Source organism: Eschscholzia californica, unplaced genomic scaffold, assembly GCF_041429995.1.
Source record: "Eschscholzia californica isolate CP2 unplaced genomic scaffold, dmEscCali1.0.p SCAF_5, whole genome shotgun sequence".
NCBI classification, from domain to species: domain Eukaryota; kingdom Viridiplantae; phylum Streptophyta; class Magnoliopsida; order Ranunculales; family Papaveraceae; genus Eschscholzia; species Eschscholzia californica.
The window spans coordinates 23,392,502-23,400,622 of NW_028238472.1; positions in this window are offsets into that span (position 1 = coordinate 23,392,502).

An 8,121-nucleotide genomic window follows, 5' to 3' on the forward strand; every position below is an offset into this window, starting at 1 on the left:
TTTCACCTAAACTCCGTTTTGACTTCGGTTTTTGCCGTTGGGTTCTTCTTTGCATCAGAGTATCAATATCGGCTGAAATTACAGTAGCACCCTTACCACTAAATGACCGAAATGCCCCTAAGGTGCCAATTTCCCGATTTTAACCGTTTTTCACACTGAATCCGGTAAAGACACCTGAGAAAGAAAAATAAGCAAATCATCAGAGTAACCGCTCGAAATGGACTAACTAGTCCGAGTTAAGAGATTCAGATGGGACATTTTCATGTCTCATCACACCGTCCACTAAGTAGGCATAAATAGAAGGAGCGGTAACAAGGAAGTCATCAAAAGGATCGACATACACGTGAAGGGTCAAGAGGTCAGTTGAAGGCAAAAAGTCAACTACAAGCTGAGTGGATAGAAGACCCACTATGTCCATAGACGTCCTTGGGAAGACGTCTAAAATTTCCCAAAAGGGATCAACAATCGAGTCTAAGATCATGTGGAAGGTCGGAAAAGACTTTAAGGGTAATGCGGTAGGCTCGGGGACCAAGTCAAGGTCCATGGTTTCCTTAGTTAAATAGACCGACAAACTAGAGCCCCTCAGTCAGTTATAATATCAGGCCTTTGCATCTCAGACTCACTACTTACAAGTGTCAAAATTTAGATAGTTTAGAATCGTGTCATCCTCAAACTTGCTCATAGAGCCATCATCCTGAACATTAACGTATGATGAAGCCCTATCATGGTGCGACCGTTGATGTCAAAAAATAGCCTTACGTTATATCAGAATGAAATCGAGACTTGATGCATCACAGCGTCCGTTATGACGGGATATTCTGTGATGTTGAGTTAGATTCATGCTTATCCTCCTGCTCCTTGCTGTCGCTTCTGCTTATGCTCATTCCTCCCGCTCTTGCTCCTTGATTTTTGGGGGAAAACCTTCAAAGGATTCGAAAACCTCTCCGACGCTCAAGACAGTCAGGTTGCTCTTTGCAGTAAAAGATTGAATATTGATTGAACCTTTGGGGGCGAGTATGGAAACTCGGTGTGAGGGGTGATCTTTCTAGTTGAGAGATCGTGTGAAAGCTTATCCTCTGTAGCAGATGATGGGGGGCCTTTTTATAGGTTGAGGTAGACCGATTGTGCTTAGACTGTCTAGATGAGGCGGTTGTGGTCCACCATTTAGGGAAGTTTCCTGTTATCCGTGGTTAGTGTTTCCCTTGTTATTACGTTCTTCTAGAAACATCAAATGGTTTTAAACCAGTGTTAAATTAACAAATTTGGTTCTAGGATAACTAAAAGGTTAACAATGATACTTAAGGTTATAATCAAAGGATCCAAACCGGTCAACTCAAGTTAACCTGAATTACATTCCCATGTGACTGAGAACTTTAGAAAGTATGAAAACATACTAGTCATGAAGCACAAGTCGAAAGTGTTTGAATAGTTCAAACAAGCACAACATGAAGTAATAAATAAACTTGAGAAGAAATTATGATTCACCCGATCAGATCGGGATGATGAATATTTGAGTCAAGAATTTGATGACCATCAAAGAAGTTGAAAAATAGTTTCTCATCTTGCTCCAAAGATCACATCATATGGATGATGAGTTCAGTGGGAGTAATCGAACATGTTAGACATGAGTCGATTGATGATGGGTACATGACAATCTTCCGAACACTTTATGGGATATATTCTCAACACGATCGTTCTTCTTACCTAACCACATTCCGTTTAAAAGAGGAAAGACACCATAAGAGTATGAATTTGGAATGGTTCTAAAGTGGTACTTTCTTATTAATGTCTGAAATTGCGAAATTAACGTTAGCATATCGGACAAAGTATTTCTTTATGGTATAAAGAATGTTGGGGATTCTTCTACAACCCATCAGAGAACAAAGTGTTTCTTGCTTGTGATGTGTCTTCCTTGAAATAATAGTTACTTCCAAGAAGACAAGTGGGAGAAGTTTAAGAATATCGAAGAAATTCGATCTGAGCAACAAACTGACAATTGTATAACAAACTCAAAGTGGTATACGAATGTTCAAAATTCAAAAATTTTGAGTCGATAGGATTATGTGAGGCTAGTTGAGGAATTTTAGCTTGTTAATAGCTTTAGATTTTAGTTGTTATACTATCCTTGTCCAAAAATTTTGTCACGAGTGTCGAGTCTTAAGGTTATTTGTTACCTAGCCATATGAGTACTATATAGGTAATGAGTTAGCACTACTAAGAGAACTAGCCTAATCATTAGTGGAGACTTAACCCAGTGAGGATTTCTGAGCCTTTTTATGTCCTTCGAGTGATCTCTTCTGCATAAACTCCGAGTAGAATGAAGAATTACTGAACTCGTAATTTTTAGAAAACTCATTTGATCTCGTGAATTAAATTCTCCAACCACTGAGGGTGTCATCAGGAATGCGAATAAACCTCATTCTTGTAGTCTGAGAAACTAGATTAACAGTACCATAGTAGAGGATAACAGATCATATCACCATACGACTTATTCCAAAAGAATTCTGAGAGGAAGACAATCAATAAAGGAAAGGAAGAAGCAGTGAATATCTTCGATAAAAAGGTTGTTGAAAAAAAAAAAAAAAAAAGAGGTTTAAAACCACAAGAAGATGAAAAAGAAGAAATTTTCAGAGGAGTAAAAGTTCTGATGATATCAAAGAGTCTATATCCTCAGAAAACCTAAAATTCCATTTCGACATCATATCTGTTATCTCTAAGACGGTACGGTTAGATAGTTGAGCAGGTGAGACGATGAGTGAGCTTCCCCATCCTTAGTAAAGTGGTTGAATTCCTTCCATGAGATTGTTCCTTCTGAAATTTTAGTCCTTCTTAAAATCATGTGTTGAGTCCATTTCCATACTCATACTCACACATGCGAGTAAACCATTCTGAGTGACTTTTATTTCTGAGTGTATGTCCGTGAGGATGAAGTGGAGGCGAAATGTATTAAGATAGGGATTGAAGTTGTACTTTCTCTCAACTGAAATGGTGCTCATATTGGCTAGCAACGGATACTTTGAGTTTAGATTACTAGTGAGAAAATTTTAGTACTTGAATAGTGTCTCAAACTTTGGTTTTCTTCTATTAGCTTTCTAAAGTCTGACTCTAAATAGTTTGAACCCTATTATATTTTGAAATATGAATTTTGTGGGTATATTCACTGGAAACCCTCATGAGACACAACTCGTCCACTACGGGAAACCTAGGGGTTTAACGGCTTGTTGCACGTGCTAAGTGCAATTGCGATTGCCTGCGAAAGTGAGCTAGGATTTTGTTTTTATAGTATTTTTCTGTTTTGCTCGAGAACTAGCAAAATATAAGTTTGGGGATGTTTGATGAGTACGTAAAGTACTCCTTTTTCTGACTGTATTTTGTCTTGGAATATAAGGAAGATTGAATGATGAACTAAAGGTTAATATCGGGGGCATATTGCGGTCAGCCAATGTACAAGGGGAAATTCGTGATTATTAGAGACTGAAGGGGAATATGTGGCTTACCCCCCACGTGAATTGAAATAAGGAAACAAGCTTGGTGGTTTAAATTTCCTTGGCATCAGGAACTTTATTAAACCGCCCTTCTATTAAACCACCCTTCAATTGCAAAACCACCTAATTGAGAAATTGAAGGCGGTTCTCAAAATGGAAGTCGGCTGGGAGATATTTATAAGAAGTTTCTAACTTAATCAATTTTTCCTTATTATAAAAGCCAACCAACCCAAGGAATTAAAACACACCCCCACACACTAGTGAAAAGAGCAAGTTAAGAGAAGCAACATTAGAGATAAATTAGATTCTTTGGGTGCAATAATTTGGGAAATTCAAGGGCTATATCGAAGACAAGTTTTGGAGAAAGACGAGAGGAACGGAGTTCATCAAATATCAATTCGGTTTTATCTTCTTCACTCTTTTCCTTTACTTGTTTATCATTAATTGAACCATGTATTTAATATCCATGGGTTTCTAACTCTTCCACTAGGATAGAGGATGAAACCCTAACAAGAGTATTTGAATTCTAGTATCATATTTATTTTATTATCTCTTTTAATGTGCCTTAATGTTTCATAATTAATCGTACTTCGGTTAGCCTAAGAAACTAACAACTTGGTTCTTAATTGCATGATATTTAAAGTGAAGTGGGTTATGGGTTTAGTTAATTGAGAAGGGTCTTTTATAGTTTTATCTTCCGAAAATTGAAGATTGATTTCTATCAATTTTTGAGTTATCAAAAGAAGGATAATAATTTGAATTAGATATTAGATTCGAATATGATTGTTAGTGGAGAATTTCAATATCTTAGATTTATCAACTTATAGTTTTTCATCACAACTTTATTTTGTTTTCTAAGTTTCAATTTTTAGTTTCTCTATCTATTCTCAAAATCAATTGTCCACTTTCCTAGTTTGTTAGTTAATTTTAAGTTTAGGTTTAATTCCAAACAAATCTCCGGGGGATCGACCTCGTAATACTTGCCATATTCACATACGGTTCGTGCACTTGCGAGTTTTAATTTAATCTAATTAGCCTAGTATTTAGGTTCACTAGATTTTATATCAAGTTTTTGGCGCCGCTGCCGGGGATGTGTTTTTAAGAATTGTTTCTAAATTTGGAATTGATTTTTAAACTAGTTAGTTTAGGAATTTTTTTTTCTAAAAAAAAAAATCACAGAAATATTTAATTTCTTAATTTTTACTTTCTTTTTAGGAGCTTTCTAAATTCTGGTTATTTGTGATTGTTTCAGATTTAGCAAGAGGTGAAAAAAAAGAAGCCTCTAATTCAAACACTTGAGGAAAGAGTGGTCTGGGTTGCCTGCAAAGGTCGTCGGCCGTCTGGAACGGGAGGTAACTTCTCTGATCACCCACGAATCTCCTGTCAGTGGGTAATTGTTTTGCCGAACTGTTTAGTGTAAGCATTCTAGTAAGGGCACTAACCCAGTTACAAGATAGGAGTCTAGTAATTGTGGGAATTCGTGTGCCAAAAATCAAATGTATCACGGGAACTAAACACATTGACGTCAGGTATCACTTTATCAAGGACGTGATTGAACAAGGGAAGATCACGATGAAGAAGGTGTCTACGGCAGAGAATCCAGCGGATATGTTGACCAAGGCAGTTACAACTTTTAAGTTTAAGCATTGCTTAGACTCGATTGGGATTTCCAGATGTTAGCCCTAGCAGGGCTGGAGCGACGTTGGCTCAGAGTGGCTGAGCTATGATGGTGGCAGATCTAAGTCAAGAGGAGCATATTCAAGTCAAGGTGGAGAATTTTTAGAAGTGACTCGAATATGGATTGATATCGAACCCGGTACAACCTAACGAAGCTTGGACCCATTAGCGGAGCTAATTACTGAGACAGAGCTTGTATGCGAAGCAATGCTTTGAGGCAAAGTTGGACTCCGAGACAGAGCTGGAATGAGAAGCTAGGCTTATATCGGTGATTAGTGTTATTCGTGTATAATGTCGGTTGTAAGGAGAGAGTCGGTGAGGCGGTGGGATTAGGGTTTAGTGGCTATATAAACTAAACCCTAAGGAGATATCAGTAAGACACAATTTCACGAATCTCTTGTGTAAACTTGTTTGCTTATCATAGTGGAAATCATCGCGCCGTTGTCGCCGTGGAGTAGGTCTCACCAACCGAACTACGTAAATCTCTGTGTTCTATTCTTGATTGTTCTTTACTATTCCTATTCCTTGTCTTGGATTACTCGTATTGTTTATATTCAAGTCAAGGTGGAGAATTGTTTACATTCAAGTAAAGAACAATCAAGAACAAAACACAGAGATTTACGTGGTTCGATTGGTGAGACCTACTCCACGGCGACAACGGCGCGATGATTTCCACTATGATAAGCAAACAAGTTTACACAAGAGATTCGTGAGATTGTGTCTTACTGATATCTCTATAGGGTTTAGTTTATATTGCCACTAAACCCTAATCCCACTGCCTCACCGACTCTCTACAACCAACTCTCTCTATAACCGACATTATACACAGATAACACTAATCACCGACATAAGCCTAGCTTCCGCATTCCAGCTCTGTCTCGGATTCCAGCTCTGCCTCACAATCCAGCTTCGCATACCAGCTCTGTCTCAGTAATCAGCTCCGCTAACGAGTCCAAAATTCGGCGGCGAGACCTTCGATCTTGGCAGGCAATTACCCCTCCCTTGTAAATGGGTTGGCGGGTCGTAAACCGGGTTCGATACCAATCCATATTCGAGTCACTTGTAACACATCCATTGGGCCGAAGCTATTTGGTAATAAAATAAATAACCACGCACAATATTCGGGATAGGAAAATGAAACCCGATATGAAATGGGAGTTCATAAAAAGCTACCAAAGGGGCGGAATTACTATGGATGAGCTCGCCAGGCTTGGGCAAACGAATTTCCACTGTGTCAGGAATATTCTACAAACATCGAATTGTAACTATGTCAACCTCTTTTAAACTCTGAAGGAGGATTCTCTCCTAAACCTGTCTTAGGCTTAGAACTATAGGACCAAGCTACCCCCACTACAAGTTATGGAGAACTAATCTTTTGACTCAAGTATAACATCGAAAAGTATCAGGCATAAACTAAGCTTAAGAACATGTAAGAAAAAAATGTCTTCTCCCTAACACAAATGGAAATCAACTGCTGAGAGAGGACTCCAGGTTGTCAAACACAGGATGATCACCTGGCAAACCCAAGAAAATGAAGAACATTGTGAAGATCTCACATGATTGATATCATCTGCGTTTCCTCTCCTTCCAACACTACTTGAGAAGAAAAGAATGGATATCATTCCTTCTTTTAGAAAAGAAGAAAGTAAATTTGGAGAACCATACCCAACTACCCAACGTAAAATTTATTGACTTATCACTTGTGCAGGTTATGTTGCACACCAAAATTGGTCTTCTCAAGAGCAATGACTTTCTATGGTCCAAGAAAATGAAGGAAGTCACCTACCAAGGAATTAATAATCAACCAAGAAGTAAAAACTAATCAACTGATGGCATGAAAAAAAGGAAAAACAGGTGCGAAATGAAATTAGGTCTCTAGTCAACCTATGCTGACCGACTCTGCGCATTCGCCTAGGGTCAATAGACGTGGACCCAGTCAGCATGCTCAAATTCGGGTCAGCAAGTTCAAGTCAGCGGGCACTGACCTCAGCGCGATTGACCCCGGGTCAAACACACTGACCGGGTCAGCGCGCTTGACCTCGGGTCAACACTTGACTTTCGGTCAGCACACGCTGATCGTGCGCCCGATCTTCGGTCAACATGCACGTGGCCTCAATTCGACTGACGTTAACCCTGGTCAACCACTCCTGACCCTCGTCCATCGCCTTCTTGCACCTTGTGCTAGCTCCGGACAGTTAACTCCGTCATCTTCTCCACGTATTTGGCTCAATTAACTTATTTCATTTCGGCCTAATGATGCACCCGAGAAGGTTGCACACCCAAGCGGAGGTATCAAGTAGTAATCCGACAAAGCCGGGATCGATCCAAGGATAGGAAGGTAGTTTGGATATCGAAGGGTCTTATCCCTCGGTCTAGATATTAAAGGCTTACTTAGACAAAAGCGGAAATAAACGAAGGTAATGTGAGGTTTATAATCGAATAAGCAATAAGAAAATAAAGTAAGTAAAACAAACTAAAATATCAATGTAAGATGGCGAGACAGATTTGAGAGAAGAGTTCGGAGGAACAAGAGTCGGGGAACAACAAGTAAGAGAGGTGTTGAAGTCCGAGAATCCGATGTGGTGGACTTACAACTTTGTACGGTCCAATCGAATGGATTGATACAAATCTAGTCTCGATTCCTAAGGTGGATGTTCATAAGCACTACGTATGCCCGGAGATAAGACTTAGTCAAACAAACTTCCTAAACGATTAAAACCGAATCATCGAAAATGTCGTCTAGTCGCCTAACTATGTGAAGTGCATGACATGACACATGAAATTTGAATCTAGACTACGATCGATATTGATCACCTTGCCTAATCGATTAACTATGCGAAGTACTTGATAAGACACATGAAAAACGATTGAAACAAGTAATCAAAATAAGAGAACATCAATTTATTATCAAAACATTAAATCATCACATAGATAATCACAAATTCATCACATTTCATCT